The sequence below is a fragment of the Cynocephalus volans genome, chromosome 9 (genome assembly GCF_027409185.1).
Source record: "Cynocephalus volans isolate mCynVol1 chromosome 9, mCynVol1.pri, whole genome shotgun sequence".
In the NCBI taxonomy this organism is placed as follows: Eukaryota; Metazoa; Chordata; class Mammalia; order Dermoptera; family Cynocephalidae; genus Cynocephalus; species Cynocephalus volans.
Genome location: NC_084468.1, coordinates 973138 through 992381, shown reverse-complemented (window position 1 = coordinate 992381; position 19244 = coordinate 973138). Strand labels below are relative to the sequence as shown.

At 45.4% G+C, this 19244-nt stretch overlaps 1 long non-coding RNA gene across 2 annotated transcripts; it reads right to left on the bottom strand.

Moving 5' to 3' along the window:
• Positions 1-9125: 9125 nt before the first annotated feature.
• LOC134386584 (uncharacterized) lies at positions 9126-19204 on the bottom strand. Of its 2 annotated transcripts, XR_010024471.1 has the most exons (4): positions 18866-19204; positions 16817-18504; positions 10438-10590; positions 9126-9514 (listed from the first exon to the last, which is right to left on the bottom strand). It is a non-coding gene; the product is annotated as an uncharacterized LOC134386584 (long non-coding RNA). The 2 variants fall into 2 exon arrangements; XR_010024470.1 differs by having other exon boundaries at positions 16817-19204.
• Between the last annotated feature and the right edge of the window lie 40 nt (positions 19205-19244).

Here is a 19244-nt window from a genome sequence, read left to right as displayed (position 1 = left end):
TTAGAAGCTCAGCCCCCACCGTGACTGTTAAGAGGGTGGGAGATCCTGTCATGGTCACTGAAAGGTGGAGCCTTGAAGAGGTGATTGGACTGTAGGACCGTGCAGGAGCGAATAGATTAAAAATGGTGGCCGGGGGCGTGGTGCTGAGGGCTTTAAAAGGAGAGAGAGTCTGTCTGTCTCTCTGCTCTCTCTGCTTCCACTGTGTTGCAATGTGAGAACTTTGGGTCACTGTCGCCACCACCAGATGGACTTTGGACTTCCCAGCCTCAGAAAGTGTAAGCAACAAATGCCGTTTTTCCTTATAAAATACCCAGGTCCATGTATTTTGTTATAAGCAACACAAACGGACTAATACAAGGAAATTCCCAAACTGGCCAGTTTCCCAACAAACCTGGAGATGCACAGCAACCAGTCAAAAGGTGCCCAGCCAGCCAGAGCCAGCGTGGCAGGGAAGTGCGCACGCAAGGAGCCACCTGAGGACAACCAGCCCTTCTTTGTCCCATGCTGTTTCCTCCTTCCCGCTGGAGCTTCTGCACAAAGCCGGTCGCTCTGCCAAGCTCTGCAGAGCTCCTTCTTGTTTTGTAGACTGGATGCTGCCTGGTTCATGAATCACTAATAAAAGCCAATTTTTGAAACTCAGGTTGTTGAAATCTTGTTCTCTGACAGTTTCCATCCCTAAAGCAGACCAGATGGGACCCTCCCAGGAGTTCCAGAACCACCAGCATCATCCTGGCCTCATGTGGGCGCCGCCAGACGGGAGGTCAGATATGGGGCCAGAAAACCACACAGGACACAGCAGGATCTGGACAGAGAGGTGCTACTGCAGGTGGCAGAAGGCTTCCCTGAGCATGGTGACCCCTTCTAGGCATGGAGGCTCCCTGGTGTGTTAGTCAGGGCTCTCCAGAGGGACAGAACCAATACGATATGTTTATAAATATATGAGAGGGGATTTATTAGGGCATTTGGTTCACATGATTGTGAAGAGGAGCCCACGACAGGCTGTCTGCAGACTGGAAGCTACTAGTGTGGCTCAGTTCAAGTCCAAAGGCCTCAGAACCAGGGAAGCTGATGGTGACATTGACGTAAGTCCTGGAACCCAACAGCTGAAGAGCCTCATGCTCTGATGTCCACGAACAGGGGAGCAGAGTGTATCCCAGCTCTGGCAGATAGAGAGAGCGATTCACATTTTTCTCCATTTTTGTTCTCTTGGGGTCCTCAGCAGATTGGATGGTTCCCACACATATGGAGGGCAGATCTCTCCCACCCAGTCCACTCAGGCTCTAATGCTAACCTCTTCTGGAAAACAACCTCATAGACACACCGAAAAAGATAGCTTTAGCAGGTTTCACAGCATTTCTTAATCTAATCAAGTTGACACCTAGAATTAACCATCACACCTGGGGTTAAATGTGTCCAGCTGTGGTTGGGGTTCCAGGAGTCCCACGGGTCCCATGGTGGGGTGCTGGAGAATCTGAGCCTCACGGGGGAGCTGCACCGCAGAGGCCAAGCTTCAGTGTCGCGGAGTGAGCGGGAAGTGACCACGGGCAGCTTGAGCTGAGGCTCAGCCCTGCCACGATGGGATCCTCTTCGGTGCTTTCCAGAGAGCATGTGCTGTTATTGCTGGTGCTACCATATCTCCTAGGACTGAGATTTCCCAGAATTTACTACTAAGTGAAAACTTCCAGTCCCTTTTCCCTGATGTCTTCAAAAGTGAAGACCTTACTTGGGGTCACTTTGCAAGTGCTCGTGAGCAGATGCAGAACCATGGCTTGCTGGTGCAAGAATTAGCAGAATTTCTACACATTTTCATGTCCTTCTCCCAACTTCACGGCCATTGTCATGTCACTATTTATACGCACATGGCTTCCATTTATTTTTCCAGAATAAGTCATTAATGTAAACAAATAATCTTGGCAGCAACAGTGAAACATTTCGATGAGGTAAGTGTCATTTCGTGTACATGGGGAATGACTGGCCCGTGAAGGGCCCACGAGGTCTGATATCCCGCATTTAGACTCCTCATTCATCCCTTAGATCTCATGGTACACAACTCATTGCACTGGGATCAAACGGAATGTGTCCTTCGGTTCTGTGTCATTTGCACAGAACTCTAAGTAAAGTTGCCTTTTTGGCCACATCTAGGATTGTTGACAAGACACAGGCTTAGAACAGAGAGACCACCTCCCCTCTGGTTACTGCCTAGACCACACTAAGTGGAAAAAGGTCACCAGGCGTCTCTGGAATGTTCTATCTCCAGAAGATGTCCTGAGGACAGTTCGGGATGATCTCAGGTAAATACGCCTGTTGTTTAAAATATCTTAAGTTCCCCCTATTTTTAGCTACCGGGGGTCCCTTCTAATTCCACGTAAAATTGAAGGTCTGCTTCCATTTCTTTGGAAACGGCTGCTGGAAGTTTGATGGACACTGTGTTCAATCAGTAGGTTCCTTTGGGTGGTACTGACCTCTTAAAGTCTTTTTGACCATGAACATGGGAGGCATTTCCATTGACTTAGATATTGTTTCATTTCTTTTAGCAATCTTTTGTGGTTTTCAACATGCGAGTCTTTCACCTCCTTGGTTAGATTTATTCCTAAGTATTTAATTATTTTAGATGCTATTGTAAATGGAATTGTTTTCTTAATTTCCTGTTCAGATTGTTTGATGCTGGTGTATAGAAACATTACTGATTATTGCGTGTTGATCTTGTAATTTGCTGTATTTTTTATTAGCCCTAGTACCTTTCTGGTGGATCTTCTGGATTTCCTATTTACAGGATCATGTCATCTATGAATAGAGATAGTTTTACCGCTTTCTTTCCAACCTGGATGCTTTTTCTTTTCCTCGCCTATAGCTCTGGGTAGAACTTCAGTACAATGTGGAATCGCAGTGGTGAAAGCAGGCATCCGTGTCTGATTTCTGATCTTAAGGGAAAGCTTTCAATTTTCACTAGTAAGTATGATGTTAGCTGTGAGTTTTTCATAATACTCTGTATCATGTTGAGGAATCTCCCCTCTATACTTAGTTTTCTGAGCATTTTTATCATGAAGGATATTGAGTTTGCCAAATGCCTTCTCTGCATCAACTGAGATGATCATGTGGGTTTTTCTCCTTTATTCTACTAATGTGGTGTATTATCTTGATTGATTTTCTTGTGTTGAATCACCCTTGTGTCCCTGGATAAATCCCACTTGGTCATGATGAATAATCCTTTAATATGCTGTTGGATTCAATTTGCTAATATTTTGTTGAGGTTTTTGCATCTATATTTGTAAGGGATATTGGTCTGTAATTTTCTTTTCTTGCAATGTCTTTATCTCGTTTTGGTATTAGGATAATACTGGCTGCATAGAGAAACTTAGGAAGTCTTTCCTCCTCTTCAATTTTTTGGAGAAGCTTAAGAAGGACCAATGTTAATTCTTCTTTAAATGTTTAGTTGAACTAACTGTGAAGCCATCTGGTCCAGGACTTTTTTTTGCCAGGAGGTTTTTAATTACTGACTCAACCACTTCACTTGTTATAGGTCTGTTGAGATTTTCTATTTCTTCTTGAGTCAGTTTAGGTAAACGTGTGTTTCAAAAATGTGTCCGTTTCTTCCATGTTATCTAATTCGTTGGTTATCCAATGCCGTTGCTCACGGTATCCTCTAACGACCCTTCTCATTTCTGTAAGGTTGGCAGCGTCGTCTCCATTTTCTCTGCTGGCGTTAGTTATTTGTATCTTCCCATTTTTGTTCTTTGTCAGTCTAGCCAAAGGCTTATCAATTTTGTTGATCCTTTCAAGCCAACTTTTGTTTTTATTGATTTTCTCTATTATTTTCTATATTTCTGCTTTAATCTTTATGATTTCCTCCCTCTGCAGTTTTTCTAGCTCCTGGAGGTGTGAGTTAGTTACCAGCTTGAGCCCTTCCTCCTTTTTCATGTGGGCATCACCAGCTGCACGTCCCCTCTGGGCACTGCCCTCACTGCAGCCCACAAGTCTTGGCATATTGCATTTTCATTCATCTCTAAATATTTTGTAATTTCCCTTGTGATTTCTTCTTTGACCCATTGGTGTTTAAGAGAGTGTTGTTCAATTTCCATAATTTTGTGAATTTTTCAATGTTCCTTCTGTTATTGATTTGTAACTTTATCTTGTTGTAATTGCAGAAGATTGTTTGTATGATCGCCGTCTTCTTAAATCTACTGAGCCTTACTTTGTGGCCTGATGTGTGGCCCATCCAGAAGAATGTCTGCGTGTGCTTGAACTCTGCTGTCGTTAGAGCATCCTGTATGTGTCTGCTACGTCTGCTTGGTCTGTTGTGTTCTTCAAATCCTCTGTTTCCGTACTGATCACTTCTCCAGTTGTTCTGTCTGTTACTGAAAGTGTAATATTGAAATCTCCAACTATTTTTGTAGAATTATTTTTCCATTTGATCCTGTCAATTTTTGCTTATATTTCGAGGGTCTACTATTCGGTGTGTAAATGTTTATAATGGTTATGTCTTCTTGCTGTATTGAACCTTTTATTAACATATAATGTTCTTATTTGTCTCTGGTAAACTTTTTTGATTTAAAGTCTATTTTTTCTAATATTAGTATAGCCAGCCCTGCTCTCTTTTGGTTATTATTTGCATGGAATATCCTTCTCTGTCCTTTTCACTTTCAACCTCTTTTTGTCTTGGATCTACAGTGAGTCACTTGTAGACAGCATATGGTTGAATCACGTTTTTAAAATCCATCCTGCCAATCTCTAACTTTTGATTTAAAAAAATTCCTGACGAGGAGGGACTTACTCCTGCCATAGCTACTTGTTTTCCGTGTGCCTTATAGATCTTTAGCCCTCACTTCAACCATTCCTGCCTTCTTTGTGTTTAGTTAATATTTTGGAATGAAATTTTTTATTTTCTTCTCATTTCCTGTCATGAAAATTCTATAGTTATTTTCTTTGTGGTTACCATGGAGATTACATTACGTATAACAACCTAAAGTTATAACTCTCCAATTTAAGTTTATACCAGCTTAACTACGATAGCATGTAAAAACCCTGCTTCTAGACAGCTCAGTAACCCCCTTCTATTGTTAATGACATTAATTATATCTTTATACATTTTTACCCAATAACACAGATTAATAATTGTTTTTATGCATTTTCTTTTAAATCGTATAGACAATAAAAAGTGGAATTATAAGCCAAAACTGCAATAATAGTAGCTTTTTAAATTGCCTACGTATTACGTTTACCAGAGACCTTTATTTCTTCATATGGCTTCAGGGTGCTGTCTAGCATCCTTTCATTCAACCTGAAGGACTCCCTTGGGCATTGTTGAAAAAGAAGAATAAAGCTGGAGTTCTCACATTTTCCAACTTTGAAACTTACTACAAAGTTGCAGTAATCAAAATGTACGGTACCGGCATATGGACGGACACATAGACTAAGGGAATAGAACAGAGCGCCCGGAAGTGAACTCTTACATTTATGGTCAATTGATTCTTGACAAGGGCCCCAAGATCATTCAATGGGGAAAAGACAGTCTTTCAACAAATGGTGGTGGGGAAAATGGGTATCCACATGCAAAGGGATGAAGTTGGATCCCGGTCTTACATTGCACACAAAAATTAGCTCAAAATGGACCAGAAACCTAACTTCACAGCTGAAATTATAAAACTCTTAAAAGAAAACACTGGCGAAAATCTTCTTGATGTTGGGTTTAACAACTGCATAGCTGTGGCAGCAAAAGCACGGGAAACAGCAACAAAAGATAGATTGATCTCCGTCGAGTGAAGGGCCTTTTGCATCAAAGGACCACCAAGAAAGTGAAGAGAAAATCTGCGGTACAGGAGAAAATGTTTTCAAATCGTCTGTCCAACAAGAGACTAATACGCAAACAGGTAAAGAACTCATACAGTTCAAGGTCAAAACCAAACAACCCAATTCAAAAACGAGCAAAGAAATTTGTGGCTCTACTTTTACCTGCCCGTAATCCTGCCAACACTGGGCCAATTGTCAAGCTAGGGCTGGGTCTGGAGATCACAGACCCCTCAGGCCAGGTCACAAACCCTTCACACGCCAGGCTGGGTCACCAGACCCCTCACATGCAGGTCTATGAGTTAAGTAACCGGCAAACAGGTCCTTGGAAGCTGCAGGTTGGAAAGGCATGGCTGCTTGTGTGGTGGCGGCCGCCCGAGGCAGTAAACACCAGCCAAAGTGGCGGCGCGTGCAGGGGCACTAACTCCATCCACACACAACCTATTCACAGCAAATGCTCGGCAAGATTCTGAACATCTGAAGGGCCCTGACCATTGTCCTATATTTTCCCTACAGACTTGAACAGACATTTCTCCACAGGTATATAAATGGCCAATAGGCACTTGGAAGGATGTCAACATCATTAGTCATTAGGGACATGCAAATCGAAGCCACAGTGAGATGCCGTTCATGCACACTGTCATGGCTGTAACCAAGAAAATGGCAAGTGTTGGTGAGGATGTGGAGACACTGAACCCTCCTGCACTGCTGGCGGGAGTGTCCACTGCTGCAGCTGCTGTGAAAAACGGTGCGGCCCTTCCTCAAAAGGTTAAAAATAAAACTGCCGTATGACCCAGGAATTCCCCTGCTAGCTGTATATCCAAAAGAACTAAAGCAGATATCTGTAAATCAATGTTCATAGCAGCATTATAGACAACAACCAAAAGGTGCAAACAGCTGAAGTGCCCATAAACAAACAAATGGATAAACGCAATGCGGTTTATACACAGAAGGGAGTACTACACAGCCGGAAAAAGGAACGAAAGTTTGATTTTGGTATATGCTCCAGCACAGATGGACCTCAAAAACATTACGCTTAGTGAAATAAGCCAGGCACAGAAGGACAAATGTTATATGATTTCACTTACATGACATACCTAGAATAGGCAAAGTGACAGAGACAGAAGGTGGAATAGATGTTACCAGGGGCTGGGGACAAGGGGGATGGGGACTCAGTGTTTAATCGGTACAGAATGTATGTCGGGGTGATGAAAGTTTTGTGTACAGGTAGCAGCGATAGATACTGTGAATGCAATTAATGCCACTGAATTGCACACTTACAAGTGGTTAATATGATATATATTATAGTATATCTATTTTACCACAAGGAATAAATTTAACTCCTTGTATTTTATTTAACAACAAACAGCACCACTGGCAGGCAGCCTAGTCCAAGACCCTGGCTGTGGGTCTGGCACTGCCGGCTGGGCATGGGAAGTGAGATGCCCCTTCCTCGGGGTGGGCTCGTGCGCCCAGCATGGGGCCTCCTGCCATGGGGTCGCAGGTGGAGCAGCTCAGAGGCGGGCTCAGGGCTCGGGGTCCCGCCTCCGCTGCAGTCCCTCTCGGGTCCCGGGTCCCCTGTCCTGCACTCTCTGCACCGCCCAGTGTTGCTCAGGGACGTGCCTGCGCTCATGCACCCTCGGGCTGCCACCCTGGTCCTCCCCTGCCTGAGTCCCAGATTTCTTTTTTTTTTTTTTTTATTGAGGTGAAATTCACACAACTCAAAATTAACCGCTTTTATCACGTACGACTGATTGATTGTCATGTAGCCCGTTCCCAATGCCAAGCGCCCGCCACCTTGTCCCAGTGACGACGTGAGCTCATCGCCACCAGAGGGGACCCGCCCCGCTAACTGGGCATGTCCTGGTCCCACCTCCTTCCAGCCGCCACCAACCTGCTTTCGGTCTCAGTGGATTTACTCTTTCGGATATTTCATAAAAATGGAAACACACAAAGTGCGACCTTTTGTGGGGGGTTTTGCCCATAATGTTTTAAGGTCCATCTGCTGGTAGCAGGTGTCAGACTTCATTTTTCATGGCTGTGTAATAGTCCATTGTATGGACAGGCCACACTGTGTTTGTTTATTCCTCCTTTGATGGACATTTGTTCCACCTTTTGCCCATTGTGAATAGGGCTGGTATGATTCATGGAAAATTTTGTTTGAACACCTGTTTTCGGTTCTTTTGGGTATATACCTAGGAGTGGAACTGCTGGGTCGTGGTAACTGTATGTTTAACATTTTGAGGACCTGCCGGGCTGTCTTCCACAGCAAGTGCACCGTGTTTTGTTCCCACCAGGAGGGTGGGACGGTTCCAGCCTCTCCACGTCCTCACCACCACTCGTTCTTTTCTTGTCTTTTCTCTTCTTTCTTGGATGATGGCCGTCCTAATGGGTGTGGAGTGGTATGTCCTTGTGGTTTTTGTTTCTGTTACTCTAGTGGCTAATGATGTTCATGGCTCATTGGCCATTTGTATATCTTCTCTGGATAAATGTCTCTTCATGTGCTTTTTTTCATTTCTTAATTGAGTTGTTTGTCTTTTTGTTTTTGAGTTGTAAGAGTTCTTTATATATTCTGGATACAAGTCCCTTGTCATGCAAGTGATTTGTAAATGTTTTCTCCATTCTATACATTGCCTTTTCACTTTCTTGATAATGTTTTTTGATGTACAAAAGTTTCTTATTTTGGTGAAGTACAGTCTATTTTCTATTTTGTTGCTTGTGCTTTTCGTGTCATAGCCAAGAATCTGTCACCAAACTGAGTCGCTTTCCCCAGCCTCCATGTCCTCACTTGTCACTGGTCTAATGCTGTGTCCTCAGCTTCTGCGACCTCTGTCCATGTCCGGGGACTGTACCACACCTGCATTCCTATTGTCCTCTCTGTTCCATTTTGCACGGCCACCCGTGCACTTCTCCAGTTCCTGCCAGGTCAGTTTAGATGACCGGACACCGTCTGTTCCTTCTTCATCTCATGGCCATCACCTCTCACTCTTCACAGCCTGCCAGGGCGCCAGCTCAGGGACTGTGCCATGTGCTTTGCCAGGCATTCTGAGGGGTGCTCAGCAGTCCTCCTCCGCATGCCCATGCCAAAGCTCTGGCTCCACTGAGTCTAGCGCTGACAGAAAGAGCCAGCGCAGGAGGGGACCCCGCACTGCTCCCAGCTCCCTGACCCCAGCTCCCTGCTCTGTGCTGCCACCTGAGGTTGCAGCATCAAGTGGTCCAACACACACACTATTGTCATCCCAGGAAGAATGGTGAGAGTGAATGGGACAGAAAAAAATATTTGAAGACGTAATAGCTGAAACATTTCCTAGTTTAATTAAAGAAAGAAATTTGCAGATACAAGATGCTCAGCAGTGATCAGTGTTCCATCTCCACCTACTCCTAGCTGCGCTTTCTGCACGTCGTGCTCATGGTGCCCACGAGCACAGAATTCTTGTGGACCCCTGATGTGTGGGAGTTCCAAGTGAGCACACGGTGAGAATGTTATATCTAGGGCTGAGTTAGCAGGGCCCCAAAAGCCCAGGGAGGAGGTGCATTCTGGTTGAACCCCAATTACCCATGAGGAAGGTGCCTGACATCATAATCTCCACTTCCCAGGAGAGGAAAAGCAGGCACAGAGATGAGCTCCTTGTTACAGTCACCCAGCTGACTAGTGGAGGTTTTAGAATCAGCCTCTGACTCTGAAATCCATGCCCCTCTTCCTTCTGCAACAGGAGTGCGCCACAGGATTCTGAAAAAGATGGATGTCGATGTGCTGCAAAAAAGGTCTAACAACAATCTGCAGAGAAAAGTGGAAAATTATCTGAGCCAAAACTAGGAGTTGGGAATGGGAGAAGACGTGGGACAACTGTCAAGGCCTCGTAGCAACGTGGAGAGCATGAGGAGAAAGCTTTCCAAGGATTTGGTTTGGATACGGGCACTGGTGGGCAGAGGCTCTTACTTGGACTCCTTCTTGACTGTTGAAAGTGACCACCCGGGCTAAGTACCTAACCGCCCCGGACCCTGCAGTCCACCATGGCCTGGATGCACCTGACGAGGGCGCCTTCCCCAGGAGCCCACTGCCTGCCATTGGCTACTCCTCCAGCGCCGCTCTTCAGACACTTGGGCATAACCAGTGCCCTCCGCTTTGTAAACATCCTTTTTGGCCAAAATGGCACTCGCTACAGTACAGCAATCCCACAGTTGAAGCGTGAAACAGGAAAGTGGGAATTGAAGGGGATCTGGGAAGCTTCCTCAACACTCCAAGCAATTTTCCATGAGCTGAGAGATATCATGTCTCTCAGGTCTGTGGATTCTATTTGCCTGTGGCACTGCCTAGGCCAGGGGAGCGAGTGGCCCTCTGCATGCCGCCCGGGCCTATAATCACTGCCAGGCCGGTGCATCTGCCTGTGGTATGTCTCCTTTTTATTCCTAATGTTTTCTAGTCATGCTTTCTTTCCTCGTTTCTTTGATCTTGCCACGTTACAACTTTTATAGTTTACATTAGTTATCTATTGCTGCATAACAAGTTAAACAAAAACTTAGCGCTTCAAACAGTGGTCATTTATCGCCTTACAGTTTCTGTGTGTGAGGGATCAAGGTGTGGCTTAGCAGGTGCATCTGGCTCAGGGTCTCACGAACCCACAATCAAAGTGTCGGCCGGGCGGCAGTCACCTGAAGGCTGAACTGTGGGACGATCCATTTCCAAGCTCAGTCGTGCGGCTGTTGACAGCGCTCGGGTCCCCCAGCTGTTGACCGGAGACATCACCCCTTTCCCACGTGGGCCTCTGTAGTCCATTTCTGTTGCTTGTAACACAATACCTGGAACTGGGTAATTTGTAAAGAAAATGAAATTTATTATTTACAGTTTGGGAGGCTGGGAAGTCCACAGTCCAGGCAGCACATCTGCTGAGGGTCTTCTTTGGTGGTGGCTTTACAGCAATGCAGGGGTCTCACATGCAGAAAGTGGCAGAGCAGAGACAGAGAGGGGGAAAGAGCCCCTTACATGCTCTCCTTTTAAAACCCTCAGAACCACGCCCATAACCACCATTATTAATCCATTTATTAGGGCTTGGTCCTCAGAACCTAATCACCTCCTCAAGGCCCCACCTTTGAATGACCATAATAGGATTTCCCACCCTCAGCAGTTACAGTGGGGATTAAGCTTTAAGGACTTTGGGGGACCGTTCAATACACCGCAGCCTCCATGGGGCAGCTGCTCCTGAAAAGGCGGGGGTGGGGGTGAGGAGCCCAAATCTTTTTGTAGCCTAATCTCGGATTCAACATCGCATCACTGTCGTCCAGCTCACACTGCAGGGGACAGGATTATACAAGGGCGCAAGGAGCAGGAGGGGAGACTGGAGACCACGTTAGAGGCTCCGCCGCGCAGCCTTTCCTCGCCCTTCCTGTCTAAGGCTGTCTGTTTTGTTCCTAATTTTCAATGCCACAGATCACTGTGCTAATTGCTATTGTTCCCTCCTTCCTCTGTCTCTGGGTTGACACCGCTGTTCCTTTTCCAACTTCCTGAGCTGGACACTGAGACAAGAACTTTTCCTCCTTCCTTCTTTTCCATTTTTCTTCATTTCTTATGCATTTTTAGGAAATAAAGTCCCTTCCAAGTACAAATTTAGCTACATGCTAAAATGTTTTACAGGTAGTGTTTGCTATTGTCTGATTGTAAATGTTTTAAACTCCTACTCCAATCCGCTCTTGGAGCCATCAGTTAAATACGGCTGTACACTTTTACATTGGCAGATGTCTGGCGCTTGTTTCTTAGTCCTATCGCCATCGCATTTGGTCAGAGAACATGATCGGTGTAAAACAGACTCTTTGGTATTCGTCTGAGATTTAGTTTCCTGGCCTGGTGATGCATTCATTGTCTGCGAATGCCTGAAAATAATAAATTCTTTAATTTGGGGGGCAAGTTTTCTATTGAATCAGGCTTGTTAATTGTGTTCCTCAATTTTTTATAACCTTGCTGATATTGAGTCTGCCGATCTATCAGTTATGAGAGGCATTTTTTCCATTTCCTTCAGTGATTTGGATTTGATAATTTGTCTTGCAGTTTTGTCAATTTTTGCTTTCTATATTTTGAGGCTGTATTTTTGGTACATACAAGTTCAGAGTTATTTCATCACCACCCACCATGCTGTTTGTCTCAGAGTCTATTCTATCGCTTTAATAAAGTCACAAGAGCTTTCTTGTGGTTAGCAGTTACAAATATATCTTTTATTATTGCTTTGTCTTTGAAATAAGGACACAGCTGGATTTCATATTCTTCATCTAATCTGATAAGTGATTTCTTTTAAAACCGAACAGTTTAATCTGTTGACTTTACTATGATTATGGTTATGTTTGACATTTTTCCCATTTTATTTTACCTCTTTACCACATTTTATCTTTGCATCTTTTCTCTTTCTCTGACTCCTACAAGTTTGATCATTTTTTTCCATATCCTTCAACCAGATTTGGAAGCTATCTGTATTATTTTAGTGGTTACCTTTAACCTTTGAAACACACACATTTGACTTAAGAGTGTAAGATTAACCAGTACCTTCACCCTCCTCTTGAGTAACACAAGGATCAAAAATTGCTCTAATTCTGATAACACCTATCGTCTTGTGGGTTATTGTATGTTTGTGTCTTTGCTCCTCCTTCTTCTGATTCCACAAGTTGTTGCTGTTAATGTTGCTGTTAGTTTGCTCAAGCCCCTTACCTCACACCCCTTCCTTCTCAATCCCACTTATTCCTTCCTGAAGCACTATCTGGAGTAATGCTTTCAGTGAGGATCTGCTGCTGTTCATCTCTTTTAGTTACGTGTTTGACTGAGTTAAGGAGACCTCTAAGATATCCCCTCATGATCGGCGCCTCCTTGTGTAAGCCAACCTTGGCCCCTTTGCATGTGTGCTGGACATAGTGACTGCCTTGTGACCCACAGAACATAGCAAAGGAATTTCACCCCTATGATCAGGTTACAAAAGACTGTGACTTCCCGAGGAGGATTCTGGGCAGATGGTGGAGCAGGAAGCACTAGGAATGGGTCTCCCCACCTAGACAACAACTGCACTGCCAGCCTCTGTCTGACGTGACCATTCTGGAACTCTGGAGTCTAGTGAAGGCTTGCGACTTCTAGGGGAAGGCTTGCATGATTAGTGATGGTTAATTTCCATCAATTTTAGCTCCTAACACAGTAGCAGCTATCCATCCCCCACTGCCAGCCTTGTGGCAGGTGGTTCCTGGAGCAGCTTGCAGCCACCAGGGTAGAGAAAAACCACCTTGTCTCCACGTCAGGGATCTGTTTTCTGATCGCTGACTGGCGCTTCTGATCGATCACAGAGATGCAGACAAAGAGGTGGGCAGCCATTGTGAAAGCCCCTCACCCTCCAGCTGAAGTGACTCCCAGGGATTAAATGGGTGGTGTCCATTTCCCCTTCATTTTTCTCTTTTTCACCTTTTGAGAGCCAGACAGTAAAGACTAGGACATTCCAAAACAAGTGCATATACAGTGAAAATCAGATAGCCTTAGACTCAGAAAAGACCTGAGAAGACCTGAAGTTTACACCCCAGGCTGATCCTTGCACAGTGACAGCCTTCAACAATTTTTTAAAAGGATAAACAAAAACAATTTATAAACAGCAAACACTGAGGAAGGAGTAAGAGTCTAACTTCCAGAGCTACCACATTATTAGGTTCAAATGTCCAATTTTCAATGCCAAATCACAAGGTATACAAAGAAACCAAAAATTATGGTGCATTTAAAGGAAAAAAAGAAATAAACAGAAACTGTCCCTGAAAAAGACCTGATGGCAGCTCAGGTACACAAAGACTTTAAAACAACTATCTCTAAGATACTCAATGAATTAAAAGAAGATGTGAAGAAAGTCAACAGAACAATGAATTAAAAATCAAAATATCAATAAAGTAATAGACAAAAAACCTAAAAAGAAACCAAGAAGACATTATGGAGCTGAAAAGTACAATAATGGGAAAAAAAATTCACTACAGGGATTCAAAGACAGACTTAAGCAGGCAGAAGAGCCAGTGAACTTGCAGATATGACAATGGAAACCTACTGAGTCTGAGGAACATAAAGAAAAACGATTGAGTGAACATGAACAAAGCACAAAGGGACTGCAGGACCCCATCAGGTGGACCAACTATGTGTTGTGTGAGATCCAGAAGGAGAAGAGAGAGAGAAAGAGTCAGGGAGAGTATTTGAAGAAATGATGGCTGAAAACTTCCAAAATTGATGAAACACATGAATATGAACATCCAAGAAGCTTAATGAACTCCAAAGAAGATGAACTCATTGAGACCCACACTGAGACACTTCAGAGTCAATCTTTGAAAAGACAGAGACTAGGAGGGAATCTTGAAAGCAGTAAGGGAAAGCAGCCCTCACATGCAAGGGAACCTCCAGGAAATTATCAGCACATTTCTCACCAGAAACCCGAGGCCAGAAGATAGAGCTTCAATATTTCAAAGTGCTAAAAGAAAAAAAAACTTTTAATCAAGACCCTATATCCAGCAAAACTGTGCTTTAAAAGTGAAAGACAAATTAAGACATTAAACAATGGCTGAGGGAGTTTGTTACCACTAGATCTGCCCTGCAAGAAATGCTGAAGGCAGTGCTGCAGGGTGAGATGAAAGAGCTCTGTACAGTAACCTGAAGCTGTACGAACATGTGAAGATCTCAGTAAAGGTAAATACACGGGTAATTATAAAAGTTAATTTGTAACAATGGTTTGTAACTCTACTTTTTGTTTTCTAGGTGATTTAAAAGACTTATTGCTTCATCAAATTTTACTTTAAAAGCTATTATAATTGTAACTCAATTTGGAACTCTGCATTTTGTTTTCTGCATAATTTAAGGGACCAATGCATCCAAAAGAATGACTATTTTATGTTTGGGGGCTCACAATACATAAAGATGTAAATTTGTGACACCAATCATGGAATGGTGTGGGAACAAAGTGGTAAAGGAGCAGAGCTTTGTGTGTTACTGAAGCTAAGCTGGTGTAGTGGATCAAATTATGTCCTCCTGAAACTAACCGAAGCTTGAATTGTGTCCCCAAAGCTTTATGTAGTAGAAACTTGGCCCCCACTGTGACTATTAAGAGGGTAGAAAATCCTATTATGGTAATTGAAAGGCGGAGGCTTGAAAAGGTGATTAGATTGTAGTACCCTGCAGTAGTGAATGGATTAATAATGGTGGCCAGGGACGTGGTTCTGAGGGCATTAAAAAGAGAGTGAATGAGGTTACTGTCTCTTGTTCTCTCTGCTCCACCATTTTCTGCAATGTAATGTAATACTCTGCCTTCACCAGATGTGCTCCCTGGACTTTGGACTTCCTAGCCTCAGAAACTGTAAGCAATAAATTTTATTTTCTTATAAATCACCCAGTTTCAAGTATTTTGTTATAAGCAACGGAATCGGGCTAATATAACTGATATACATTCAAACTAGAGTTTTTAGGATGTTAATGCAATCCCCAAGGTAGCCACAAAGATAACAGATGTAGAATACACACAAAAGGAAATAAGAAAGAAATTTAAACATTTTAATACAAAAAATCAACTAAACACAAAGAAGACAGTAATGAAGGAAATGAGGTACAAAAAGCCGTAAGGAGTATAGAAAACCAGTAGCAAAATGACAGAGGTAAACACTTTCTTATCAGTAGTTCCTCCAAATGTGATGGATTAACTCTCCAATCAAAAGACAGAGATTGCCAGAATAGATAAAAACATGTGTCCCAACTATGTGTTGTCTACAAGTGGCTCACTGTAGACCCAAAGACACAAATAGATTGAAAGTAAAAGAATGAAAAAAGGTATTCCATGCAAATAGTAAGCCAAAGAGAGCAAGGTGGCTATAGTAATATTAGACAAAATAGACTTTAAATAAAAAAGTATACAAGAGATAAAGAAGGACATTATATAGCAATAAAAGTTTCCATACAACAAGAAGATATAACCATTATAAACATTTATGCACTTAATAACAGACCATCAAAACACATGAAGCAAAAACTGACAGAACTTAGGGAGAAACAGGTCTATGATAGTAGCTGGAGACTTCAACACCCCACCCTCAAAGGATACAACAACCAGACAGAAGATAAGTAAGGAAACAGAAGACTTATACACAGTAATCAACCTGACCTAACAGACATATACAGAACACTCTACCCAACAACAACAGAATGCACATTCTTCTCGAGTGGGACATTTTCCAGGATAGACTATCTTTTAGGCCACAAATTAAGTCTCAAGAGATTTAAAAAGGTAAGTATCATATAGACTATCTTCTCTGATCAGAAGTGGATGTCGTTAGAAATCAACACCAGTAGTAAAACTGGAAAATTCACAAGTTTGTGGAAATTAAACAACATGCTCTTAGACAACCAATAAATAAAAAAAGAAATTACAAGGGAAATGAGAAAATACTTAGGGGTGGTACCAGCCAGCTGCCGAAAAAGAAAAGAGACAAAACAAAACAAAAACTTTAGGGATGAATGAAAATGAAAACAAACATACCAAAACCTACGGGATTCAGCAAAAACAGTGCTAAGGGGGAAATTTTTATTTATAAACACTTACAATAAAAAACAAGAAAGATCTCAAATCAACAACCTAACTAGAAAAATACGAACAAACCAAACCCAGAGCTAGCAGTAGGAAGGAAATACTGAAGATTAGACCTGAGATAAATGAAGCAGAGACAGAAAAGCAATAGAGAAAATTCATAAAATCAAAAGTTAGTTTTTTGAGATCACCAAAATTAACAGGCCTTCAGCTAGATGGATTAAGAAAAAAGGACAGAAGACTCCAATTACTAAAACCAGAAATAAAAGTGAGGACATTATTACTGATTTAAAGAAATAAAAGGGATTATAAGAAAATACTACAAACAATTGTGTGCTGCCAACACACTGGATAATGTAGATGAAATGGGAAAATTACTAAAAACACCAAATCTCCCTTTCCAACTCAGCAAGTCCAAGCCAGAGCTGTGGAGTCCTCCCCTGGCAAACCCATCTCTTTTGCCTCACCTTGGTAAATCACAGCTTGATGCCAGCTGCGGAGGACAGAGGGATGGGACCCCTCTGTTCCCAGCTCCCCTTCAGCCTGGGGGCAAGTCTCTGGGCCCTGCCACCTGCTGACTGTGGCTGGCCCTTCCCAGCTGCTGCTGGTCTTCTCCTGGACTGCTGTCCACTGTCCACAGCTGTCCACACAGAGCTGACGACAAGAAGGTCTAGTGGGGTCCCTGCCCTGTGTACCCCAACAACCATATCATCCCTCCTGGCAGCAGGGTATAAAGCCCCAGCCCCCAACCCTGCAAGCCCAGCTGTCACTTGGAGCCCTTCAGCTTGGCCCGTTGTCCGTGTATCCAAGTCTGGACTAGAGTTTGCAACTCACTTTTTTGGAATGCTCTTTTCCTGGATCTCTGTAGGGCTGCCCCTTCCCCCACAGGGCTCCACATGTGTCCCCTCCTTCACGACCCCCCACAGGGGGCACAGGGCCTCACTGGCAGGACCCCACCATCCCCAAACTCTCGTGACTCCAGCAGACTTCCCTCCCTGCTGCACCCCATGCCAGGACCGAGGCCCAGTGACTGCTCAGGCACGCCCGCATCTCCGTGACTTGAGAGGTTGCAGCATGCATGCTCTGCTGGGGAGCATGACATCTGTCAGACCCACTTTGACTCCACCAGCAACTGAGCCTCAGGTCCTCCTCTCAATGGCCGCAGGAGCAACTCGGCTTTCTCCAGTAGCCCAGGACACTCCCTCAAGGACCACTGAGCAAACCTAGTGTCTTTCAGCTGAGAGGATTTTTAAGCGTCATTCAATTGTCACACTATGGTTTCATAAATTATGCAATTTTCCAAACAACATTTCAGAGTGTTCCAAATAACTAAGACAAAAGAGTATCCACAGAGTAAAGTCCAATATTAACTTTGGGCATTGGGAAAATGCCCGAGTTCCCTCCAAGCAGCAGCGCTGGGGCAGGGACATGCCCCTGGTGAGCAGGCCGGGAGGGTCTGGTCTCTTCCCGGGAGGAGACACATTCCCGTCTTCTCGGGCTTGGGGGCGTCTTCTGCAGCCTTTCGGTTGGCTTAAACGGAAGGCAGAGATGAGCTACCAGCATGTTCCTCGGGGACAAACTTGACTCTTGTTAGAGAGGGAAGAGCTTCCCGGGAGGGGGACAGCTTCACCAGGAGGTGACAGCTGCGCTGGGCCGGCAGGATGGACCTGGAGTCAGCGCTCCTCCTGGGCCCTTCGCTTGCCGGCCAGTTCTTGACGGTAGTTCATGGGCTTCAGGGCAGGAGCCTGTGGCCTTGGTGCCTGTGGCCGGTCCCGAGACTTGAGGAGCCCCTCGCAGGCAGGCCTGTTGCCCACGGTGCATCCACTCCCACCTCCAATGCAGGGGTGGGGCAGAGAAACCCCCGCCCCGTGCGAGGAGACAGCGCAGCAGGAAGAAAGCCGGGACGCAAGGGGGCCCCATGCCCGTGGGGAGAGCAGGGGAGGCAGCAGGAGGAGCACGTGCAAAGGCCCTGTGCCCGGCGGGAAGAAGGGCCGTGCAGCTGCAGCGTGGCACGAAGGTGGCAGGAAGGTGGGAGTGGCCCGGGCCCGGGGCTCCCCGACGTCAGAAGCAGCGCGGCGCTCCCCTGCAGTGCAGCCTGCACGACAGAATCCCACCGATGCTCCAGGGCCGCACAGGGCTGCGGACGAGCCCGGGTCTGGGTGGGAAGAGGAGGCGTCAGGCGCACCCCGGGACTCTGCGCTGGAGATTCGGTGATGGGACAGGACAGCAAGAGCTGAGAGGGTCCCCGGGACCACGCTCAACGAGCACCCCACCGCCTGGGAAATGAGGGCGCCCTGGGTGTGGCACAGATGTCCCCGAGGCCTGGCGTTTTACGGATCTTCCCCTTGTGACTCTAAGAGGTCTGCTAAACGCTCGCTCTGTCCTGTCCCCTCGTTTCCCGTACATGCCAGTTGCTCCAATCCGGGAGGCATTTTCTTCAGTGAGTACCAGGCATTTGCTTGGCAGATGCCCCCTGCCACCCTTTACAGAATCTGCCCACCTTTCTCATGACTTACAGCTTTTAAAAACGCATTGACGGGGTGGGCTTCGGTCTTCTAGTTCGGGCTGTTTCAGTGTTTTGTTTTTTTAGCAAAGAGGGCACTTATTTTGCCCGTCCTCACGGGCGGCGACTATCCCCGTGCGACAGCCCGGCCTCGCCCCCCGCCCCATCAGCTCGCCCGTGGGGCCGGGCCGGCTCCTCCCCACGACCCTCGGGCCCGGGTCCGGCCCGGGCTTCAGCAACCAAGCACAGCCGCTCTCCCGGGGCGGGGGCACCCGGCGTGCCCAGGCCACCAGTCCCGGGACCTCCGAGCCCCGGCGGTCGGTGCCCACGGCCACCCCCCGGGGGTCCGGGCTTGCGGGCGGCACCTGCCGCCCCCGGGCCGGCCGGGGAGC